Source organism: Pantherophis guttatus, chromosome 3, assembly GCF_059756535.1.
Source record: "Pantherophis guttatus breed Tessera chromosome 3, ASM5975653v1, whole genome shotgun sequence".
Lineage (NCBI taxonomy): Eukaryota > Metazoa > Chordata > Lepidosauria > Squamata > Colubridae > Pantherophis > Pantherophis guttatus.
The window spans coordinates 102,449,645-102,460,644 of NC_142065.1; positions in this window are offsets into that span (position 1 = coordinate 102,449,645).

Below are 11,000 nucleotides of genomic sequence, written 5' to 3' on the forward strand. Positions count from 1 at the left end.
CGTTGCCTGGCTCTGCAAAAAGCAGAGTTCTCCCGAAGCCCGGAGCAGCGGTGAGGAGAATAGGGAGCCTCATCCTGCTTCGTCCCCAAGAGTAAAAAAAAAAAACTCTGGGGACTTCGCAGAGGGCTCTACCTGCCCTCGCCGGCTCTGTCTCACATTTCCTTAAGGAAATGGAGTTTTTCGAGCCGCCTTTCAGCTGTAAAGGCGGCTCTTTACGGGCGACGGGGCTGGCGGTCTCAAAAGACCGTCTGACGGCGACAGAAGCCAAACCGCTGTTATTGTTGTTCTAGAATCTCACTTGGAACCAGGGATGAAATCCAGCAAGTTCTGACAGGTTCTGGAGAATCGGTAGCGGAAATTTTGAGTAGTTTGGAGAACTGGCATATACCGCCTCTGGCTGGCCCCAGAGTGGGGTGGGAATGGAGATTTTGCAATATCCTTCCTCCAGGAATGGGGTGGGAATGGAGATTTTGCAGTATCCTTCCCCTGCCACGCCCACCAAATATGTCCACAGAACTGGTAGTAAAAAAATTTGGATTTCACCACTGCTTGGAACCCATAAGTGCAACATCCCTGGATGTTGGAAGAATGGTCAGTTCACCTTTTCATAAAGTTATGTTAGCCCCTCATATGTGTACAGGATGCTTACGGGATGTATATTGGGAGCACATTTAACATGCTAGTACTATGTACTAGCTATTGGTTGGAATTTCTCTCTCTTTAAGCATTCTGCCATGAAATAATATAAATTGGTTCAAATGGGCACATAAATGGAATAAAAGTTGATGCATATTCTGTGTTTCGATCATAGAGAAAGGACAATCTTTTTTCTTCTTCTTTGCTGCACTGGAAAATTTAAAGGCTCCACTTATTTTCAGTTGGAACTAAGACGCAGCCACCTTTCTCCAAATGGGGCATTGTACTATACCAGTCAAATGTTGCTTGTATAAAGTGTAACTGATTTTGGCTGAAGATAAAGCTGCAAAAACAGTGTACTTTCAATATTTGCATTTTGGTATTTTCCTTTTCACCAACCATACATCTTTCAAAAGCAAATTTGTATAAGGGTTTATTTATTTAGCGTATGGCATGTACCTGGGTAGCATATTTGTATAGTGATTTTTAAAGCTTAGAGAAGGACTGAATTTACTATATTCTAATGGGTAACATGGGTACAATATAAATACAATTCAAGTTGTACAGATCCAGATTTTATTATGGCCATCATAGCTGAGTTCTGTTGTCCCTGAGATAACAACAGAGAGTTTGAATTTCTTGCATCTCATTTTGAAACGCAGGTATGGCAGTGCTATATCAACAGACAATAATACTTTATCAATTCAGACCTTAGCAACAGCTCAAAGGAAATTCAACAATATTTTTAAGTTTCTGTCTCTTAGTAAAATATTGTGGCTATTTTTTTTCATACTTTGATGTGAAGCCCAATGAGTAAGAATTGTGCAATGCAGGATCAGTTTGCTCAGTTTAATCTTTTCTTGGCTTGACCTTTACAAAGAAAGAAAAAGAGAAAGGAAGGAAGGAAGGAAGGAAGGAAGGGAGGGAGGGAGGGAGGGAGGGAGGGAGGAAAGAAAGAAAGAAAGAAAGAAAGAAAGAAAGAAAGAAAGAAAGAAAGAAAGAAGAAAGAAAGGAGGGAGGGAGGGAGGAAAGAAAGAAAAAGAAAGAAAGAAAGAGAAAGGAAGGACAGAAGGAAGGAAGGAAAGAAAGGAAAGAGGAGGGAGGGAGGGAGGAAAGAAAGAAAGAAAGAAAGAGAAAGAAAGAAAGAAAGGAGGGAGGGAGGAAAGAAAGAAAGAAAGAAAGAGAAAGGAAGGACAGAAGGAAGGAAAGAAAGGAAAGAAAGAAAGAAAGAAAGAAAGGAGGGAGGGAGGAAAGAAAGAAAGATAGAAAAAGAAAGAAAGAAAGAAAGGAGGGAGGGAGGAAAGAAAGAAAGAAAAAAAGGAAAAGAAAGGAAGGAAGGAAAGAAAGGAAGGAAGGAAGGAAGGAAAGAAAGAAAGAAAGAAAGAAAGAAAGAAAGAAAGAAAGAAAGAAAGAAAGAAAGAAAGAAAGAAAGAGGAAGAACTGCCAGAGCAGTAATTATGCAAACTGGGAAAGTCTAAGTTTTGTTATTATATGAACCAGTTTCTGATGACTCACAGAAACTCTTGTAACCTCCACCCTGTACCAAATAACCATGACTAATCTCTCTTGGCAACACATTCTTAACACTATATTACTTTTGGTCAGAAATAGCTGTCTCAATTTTTCTCCCCACAACCCAGTCTTTGCAGCAGATCTGCTTGAAAGCTGACCTCTCCATTCCCATCCCCGAAGGCTCACATTTCATCCACCAATGACTGGCACTCTCAGAGCAGACCGGGGGAAGAATTTAATTGGCTGGCTCCTAACTTGAATCTTCGTTTCTCTGGCTAATATAAACCACATGCTTTTTTGTGGCTCTTTACAGACATCTGTAGGAGGTTGGGGACATTCTGCACATGTTGCCCTTTGAAAAGGGCTGCTGCTGGCTGGAACCCTGCTTGCCTACCAGGAAGGGGAACTTTAGACATTAAAGGAGCGAATCGCTTCGGGAACTCTGGAGGTATTTGCCAAGCCTTTGGAAGAAGTATGCAGGAATAATTAATTATCCACTTCCCAAACTATTTTTCTGTATTCGACACTAACCTCTGGTTTTAATTTCAATGGGTTGTAGGGAGACAGATTTGGAGAGCAGAAGGCAGAACTTTGGGCTCACTCAAATATTTTATTATTTAAATAATGGCTTTCTCACAGACAACTAGCCATTTGCTACTTACCTACTATTCTATTCCCTTTTGAGATCAATAATGTGAAGCAAAGTGGAAAAAAACAGTAAGCGGAAATAATTAGGCTGAAACATGAGCATTTGCAGGGATACTCATGGGTTCAAAATGGAGGGCATGACCAAGAGTAGTGTCACACACATTGCATCAGAGGTGGGTTCCAGCAGGTTCTGACGAGTTATGGAGAACCGGTAGCGGAAATTTTGTGTAGTTCGGAGAATCGGTAAATACCACCTCTGACTGGCCCCACCCCCATCTATTCTCTGCCTCCCGAGTCCCAGCTGATCAGGAGGAGATGGGGATTTTGCAGTAACCTTCCCCTGGAGTGGGGTGGGAATGGAGATTTTACAGTATCCTTCCCCTGTCACACCCACCAAGCCACACCCACCAAGCCATGCCACGCCCACCAAATCACACCCACAGAACCGGTAGTAAAAAAATTTGAAACCCACCACTGCATTGCATGTATGTAAAGGAGTTTGCTCAGCCAGTCACACCTGCCATTTTGAAACCAGTAACCATCACTATGTCAGTTACACTGACAAATATATCGTCAAAGAGCAAATTAAAATGTATACACACACCATTAACTGTACTGCTAAGTACCTTTCTCTCTTTGCATCCACCATATGTAAACATTGGTTCATATTGCTTTTTATTCTTTAAACTTCTCGCCTCTTTCTGATGATTTTTGAATTCCACCACAATCTGCTTGGTCATCATAGCCTATTCACCTTTCCCTCAGATTTGTTATGGAATCTGATCTTCATCCTATATTCTCTGGATATAACCAAACCTCTGTTATATATATTTGCATCCTATCCATACTCATTCAGCACCCATTCAGCACCCATTCTTGACCCTGACTGTTCTTATCACAACCATTTCCACTGCATTTCAATTCTTTCTCTGTTTCTGCTGACCCATCTAATTCTCCACATCCATATAATAAAAAATAATAGATTGAAGCACATTCTTATACACAGCCATTATTGCTTTTGATAGACTTTCCACATACTTATTACCCATTATATTTCTACCAGCATTTACACATCTTAAAATGTGTCTATTCATATTCCCATTCTCAGTAAATATTCTACCATTTGCTCAAGTATATTCTCCGAAAGGAATGGATATTTAGAATAGATATTTTATTCGAAATGCCCATTCCTTAAATATCCGTAAATATTTAAGGCTAAAATATAAGCAGACAAAAACTATGTAGAACTTTGTTATCTTCAGCTTATTATGTACCACATCTGAACTTGAAAGCAAGATAGAATATTTATGTGTGTGTGTAGTCCTCAACCTATAATAATTCATTTAGTGACTTTTTGAAGCAGTGGTGGGTTTCAAATTTTTTTACTACCAGTTCTGTGGGTGTGGCTTGGTGGGCGTGGCAGGGGAAGGATACTGTAAAATTTCTATTCCCACCCTACTCCAGGGGAAGGTTATTGCAAAATCCCCATTTCCTCCCAATCAGCTGGGATTCGGGAGGCAGGGAATAGATGGGGGTGGAGCAAGTCAGAATTTTTACTACCAGTTCTCCGAACTACTCAAAATTTCCACTACCGGTTCTCCAGAACTGGTCAGAACCTGCTGAAACCCACCTCTGGTTTGAAGTTACAAAGGCACTGAAAAAAGTAACTTGAGCATCGGTCCTTGCGCTTAAGACTGTTGCAGCATTCCCACAAGCACGTAATCAGAATTTGGGTGTTTAACAACTGACACAATGTTGGCAACCCCCTGGGGTCATGAGGTCTCCATTTGTAACTTCCCAGCTGGCTACTAACAAGCAAAGTCAGTGGGGAAAGCCAGATTTGCTTAATGACCATGTAATTCATTTAACAACTGCAGTGATTTGCTTAATAACCATGTCAAAAAAGGTCATAAAACCAGGTGTGATATACTTAACAATCACCTTGCTTCCAAGAGTGTACAGAGGTGAGCTTCTTGGAAGAAAGGCATGTCATAAGTCTTAATCAAAATCATAGATGCACAATGACCTTCGCATTGTCTGGCTGCTGCAGTAATACCTGAACTTTGTCATCATCTAAACCAATTTAATCATCAGAGCTCATCCACATAAATCTTGAAAAATGTTTTAAATGTTCCCCGTCTCTATTTTTTCAAACCCTTTCTTTCATTCCATTTTTGTCAGCCTTTATCCTAACCTTAAAATATCAGTTCACCTGCTGATTAGAACAGGCAGAGAAGAAGGACTGAACAGGGGTTTCCTCTCTAAAATCCCTGAAAAACAATGGGAGGAGACCATTATCCCCTCTTTTATTTTCTATTCTCCTGGTCTCCTTTTTTCTTCTTCTTTGATTTGCCTGTGACCTGTAAGGCAGAGTATATGCTAAGACTTCATGCCCCATGATGGTGCTTAGATATTATTAAAACAAATTCTTACAATAATTGGTTCTTAGGATAATCTTACTACCTGTCGTGATTTGCCCATACTCAATCCCACCCTAGATTATTTATCTTTACCAAAATTTGAGAAGATGCAGTTTCTCAATCTTGCATAACAAACGGCAACTGTCAAATGCTCCTTTCTCCACAGCTATGACAGGTACAGAAGCCCTCTTCAGCTGAGGCTGCTTTTGATATCAGAATGGGTTAATTTTAACACCATTATGAATTTATTTGGAATTAGAAAAAGCAACTTTAACCAGGAAAGTGAAGGAAAGATACTCCTTTCCTTTTTTCTTTCTTTCTTTTTTTTTGAAAGATAAATTCAGCTTCTTCTGAATTTATATAATAATTCCTAATAAGCATGGGTTACATTAGGGCAGTCATTGCTGGAGTTGTTTGGAAATAATCCTTTGGGAGAGTTTCAGAGGTCACAAAAGATACTAATGATCCATTTCCATGGAATTGAGGAAAGAACCTTATTTAAAGTACTAGTTATGGAATCAATTATATCAAGCAGACAGTTCAGTTCATATTATAATCGTATGTCAAACACACTCTAAAGGAATTTCGGCTGACTTTGAGGGAGATCTGAGAGAACTGTTCAGGAAGGAAGGAGTGAACAAGCCACAAAGATTGGAGATTACACACCCCATAGATAGAAAGAGGCATGAGAAACTCAACCTTGCCTTGATTTTGTTAATATAAAATTGGGCAAAGAAAGCTTTAAAGCATGGGTCTCCAACCTTGGCAACTTTAAGACTTGTGGACTTCAACTCCCAGAATTCCTCAGCCAGCTTTGAAGTCCACAAGTCTTAAAGTTGCCAAGGTTGGAGACCCCTGATTTAAGGCCAAATGGAGCCTTGCAAGGCTGGATCCAGCCCCCAGAGGCTCCATTTTTGTCTGCAACTGGCCGGGGGAGACCTGCGGAGGCCCAAATGTGGTGCACGAGGCTAGAGAGGAGTCTGCTTTCTAGAACTTCACAAGGTAAGTGAACCGTCATGGCAGGTTGGGGGGGAGAGCAATTTGGGCCAGCATGAGGTATTTCAGTGGGTTAGGGAGGCCTTTGGTGGTCTCAGGCAGGTGGCCTGTTCCATTGGTAGGCCCTCCATGGCCTTCCCCACCCTGAAATACCTCATGTGTATTTAACGAGCCTCGCATTCGATTAGCGAATGAGTGGGCAAAAGGAGGGAGGGATCTTGTTCAAGGTACGAGATTCACTCCCACGAATCCTCAGGTTAGGACAGGAATGGGCAGGCTCCATTACGTTCACAACTCGAGGACTACCTGTTGCAATGGAGTTACAGCTGATCTGTGGAGTGAGGCTGCATGATACCCAAAGCAAACATTTCCAACTTCACTGGGCAATCTTCGCTCAAGCTGACTAATAGAATAGGTGCATTGCTTGGTAAAGTATTAACTCTGGAAAGAGTGCTAAGACCTCAACCAAAATAAGCCCACTGAACAGGTGATTGGCACAATAAAGTGAAAGGACGGGGTTTCTCAAAACTAAGTCTCCTGTTTTATGGTGCTCCTCCCCCAGCACCAATGAATGTTTCAGCCAAATGGAGGAAGATCTCAGTCGAAGTTAACTGGCAGCTGAACCCCGCTCTTTCTTTTTGAAGGAAAGAAAAGAGAGAGAAAGAAAAAGACCAACGATGGAGGAGAATGCCTAGGACAGGGGTCGGCAACCTTAAACACTCAAAGAGCCACAAAGATCCTAACCGGAAGACCCCTGTTCAATTTTGGAGCCGGCCAGAAGTCCAGTTCCCCCACCATAGAATCTCCTCCTAGCGTGGCATCCTTTTTCCTCTGCCAACTGGAAGTCTGATTCCCGCACCATAGAGTCTCCTCCTAGTGCGGCGTCCTTTCCCCCCTGCCAACTGGAAATCTGGTTCCCCACACCATAGAGTCTCCTCCTAGCATGGCATCCTTTTCCCCCTGCCAACCGGAAGTTTGGTTCCCCTACCATAGAGTCTCCTCCTAGCGTGGTGTCCTTTTTTCCTCTACCTGTCCTAACTGAAAGCCCTATCAATTGTGGAGCCGACCGGCGACAGGGAGCCACAGCAGAGGGATGAAAGAGCCACATGCGGCTCCAGGTTGCTGACCCCTGGCCTAGGAGTACAGGATAAGGGGCCTCCCACTCCAATCTGAACTAGTCAAGAGATGCTAGTTTGTCTTAGCCAACAGGGGACGCTTGTCTGTTCTTCTGACAGAACAGCATGTGAATTGCATCAGATTTTATTCACCTTGACAGCACTATGTTGTGTCAAAGCAGGATAAAGAGATTGCTGGAGGCAAGTGGAGAAAGACCTGCAGTAAAGGTGACTGTGCCTAGATCCATGCCCTTTTCCAATCCCTTTAGGAAATGAGAAATCACCCCACTTTATGTGAGCAAATGCACAGTAGCACCAGGCATTAACACACTGCCAGCAGTTTATATTGCATGGACAGAAGACATCTCCAAATACAATTAAGAGCACAGGCAAGAGAAATTCACAACCTCATATGACTCTGACTGTTGTTTGAAGACATGGAAGATATCAAATCTGTGGTTGCAAATGATGGGCTATTAGACTCCTTTCTGAATAAACTCACTGCTATACTTTGCATTAATCTCTTAATAAAACAAAAAGACCACTTGAGCATTTTATCAAGATGCAATGGAAATTGAGTACATAGAAGGAATATTTTTTTAAAATGTTGCAATTTCCTTTTTTTGATATTATACAGGCAGTTTGTGCGACCTGACCATCTATGTTAGCAAGTGGCTATTTCATGAGACGTGAGAAGAGCCCAAAGGTCAGCCTGTATAACAAGTGCTCAACGCTTTCTACCACTATCTCTGTAAATGGAGGTGCTGGCTGCTGGCCTACTATGCGTGAAGCCTAGGAAAGATTAATTTGTTTTGAGCTAGCGTTAGGCTTCTAATTATAAACCTCCAAGAGCTTGAACAAGCTGTTGGAATGAGAGGTTTAAATTTGGTTTTAAGATTAGCGATTTCCAAATCGTGTTCTCGGAAACAGGAGTTTGCCCATTGACAGGATTGTAGCAGATGAACTTCTTCTACAAGGCAGCCCTTCGATCAAGCCAAGGATGAGAACTGGTTACGCATTCATTTCATAATGGGCAGCACATGAGGCTTGACAGCCTGGGGTATAGGTAGTCCTCAACATATGACCACAATTGAGCCCAAATTCTATGCTGCTAAGGGAGACATTTGTCAAGTGAGTATTGTTCCATTTTATGACCTTTCTTGCCACAGTTGTTAAGTAAATCATTGCAGTTGTTAAATTAGTATCATGATTGTTAAGTGTTATGAAGTGTCTGGCTTCCCCATTGACTTTGCTTGTCAGAAGGTCGCAAAAGGTGATACAGCAATGGTCATAACTATGAGTCAGTTGCCAAGCACCTGAATTTTTGATCATATGACTGGCAACGGTCATATGACACTTTCTTTAGTGCCATTGTAACTGTGAATGGTCACTAAATGAACTGTTGTAAGTCAAGGACTATCTGTACAATGGCTGGAAACCTCTAAAGTCCACAGGGCATCCCTAATAGATGTTCAGAATTGTAGGTAGTCTGTCTTGTTTAGTGACAGTGGAAGTTTGCAGGTCTCTAAAGCAAAGGAAAGCTGAAGTAAGATCATAAACACAGTCATGTTTTCACTTAGTGACTGCTTCACTTAATTACCAAGCTGCAGGTCCCAGTTATGGGACTAGGTTTTGGATGAGTAGGTTTGCTGTTTTATTTATATAGGACTTCCATGTACAGGTGGCAAAAATCTGGAACACCACTGTATGGCAGATTTATGCAGCCCATACTTTGTAATCCTAATTTCCAATTAGAATAATTTAATCAGGAAGTGGTCTGGGACTTTTAGTGCATTGTTTTCAGTCCAAGCTCCTCTCCTGCAGATACTGGAAGCAACAGTTGAGCAGGAACACAAATGTCCCAGCAACGTCACTCACTACGATGATGTCACCAAGTTATGGGAGCAGTTTGTTCTTTCAGCCCTGGGTGTTGCTGTCACTCAATTTTTTTTAAAAAAAAAATGCATACACCACTCAGTCTGTCCTTTTACTTCATAGGAGCTACAGTGGAGCTAAGAAACTACCAGAAGGTTTGGAATTTGTGTGTATGTGTGTGTGTGTTGGGGTGTGTTGAGGTGACTAAAAAGAAGTGGAGAGACAAGGAGGCAGCAGCAGCTGCAGATCCCAGGAAAACAAGATCAGTTTGTTTACCCTCAATAGAAGAAACCCAAAGAACAACAGCGAATGGGCCTGCACTGATGATGCAATTCTTACCACGAGAATGTTTATAAGCACCATCCGTCTTTTGCAATTTTTCACCCATTTTGCTTCCTTCGACAGGGCTATGTTTCCTCTTTTGGAACTTAGCCAGTAACAAGATGTTCATAAATTAATCTTGCATGACCTTGTTGATTTTGTCAAGTGATCCACATTCTTCCATGAAATCTCATAATAAAAGAAATAATATATGATATAAATACTGAAGTCCTGAAAATACTTGATTCATGAGATGTTTTCAGATGAAAGACTAAAAGCTGTAGCTTTGGACGTTCTGTTGGAAGATAAGTTTTCCGGTCATGTTTTTTTATATACTATATATTATCTTCTGTATTATTTACAAGACTTTTAGAACTATAAATGCAGTTTTAAGATAACATGTGAAAGCTCCATTTAATATATGCAGCCTACAACTAGGTTAAAGTCATGGATAAAACTTAATATGTCTGCAAAATAACAAGACATTGAAATCAGAACAAACCGATTCTTAAGCCCAATGAAAAAGCTTAGTTTCTTTGATTTTTACACAAGCTCTCCAAACAGGTTACCCTTTAGAAATTCACCCTGTGCAGAATGCCAGGTGATATTCATACTATGAATATAAAAAATCCATGGTTAGCTCCATCAAATATGCATTTTCTAAAATATTGAAATCACTAGTCATATAAATATTTATTTTTGTTCCTTTTTAAAGATTTTCAACTGTTTTGATGCAATTTGAAGGAAAAAACTGGCAATGTTTTAATTACAATTAAACAAACTTTAAAAAAAACTACGTTAACAATGAAATATCTGTTCTTAGAATCTGGCAGCTGGATTACACCAACATAATATTTATTTTAATTATTCTCTGGTACAGAGAAACTAGAACAATTGGAGGTTTCCTCAATGCTGACTAATAAATCCAAACTATGTGGCATCTTACATAACTGCATCAAATACATTACAAAATGTTCAAATATAATGCCAACTATGGAATGGCATAAGAACATTACATAGTAATCAGTACCTATCTTATATTAAAATGACTGATTGATAAGAAAATAAAATTTAGAAAATGTTCCCAGACCTAGAAACAATCCATATATGTGAATTTCAATTCCCAGAATTCTCAGCAAAGTCATCCTGGCTGAGGAATTCTGAGTAGCCCTAAAATAGAGATGACTGATGGAAAATGTTTAAAGAAAATCTTTTCATTTCTGTCACATTGTTCATTGACTCTAATTATAAATCACCTCCAGTGCTTATCAGGAACAGAATGAGCCAAGCTCCTCACATATTACATCGTCCCTTCTTCTGGCAGAGTGTATCAACATACATACATACATACATACATACATACATACATACATACATACACACATACACACACAGACACACACACACACACACGAACAGCATGTTGTCTGAGTACAATTAGTTTTGAACAACAAAAAGACAATAAGCATAGTGGTAA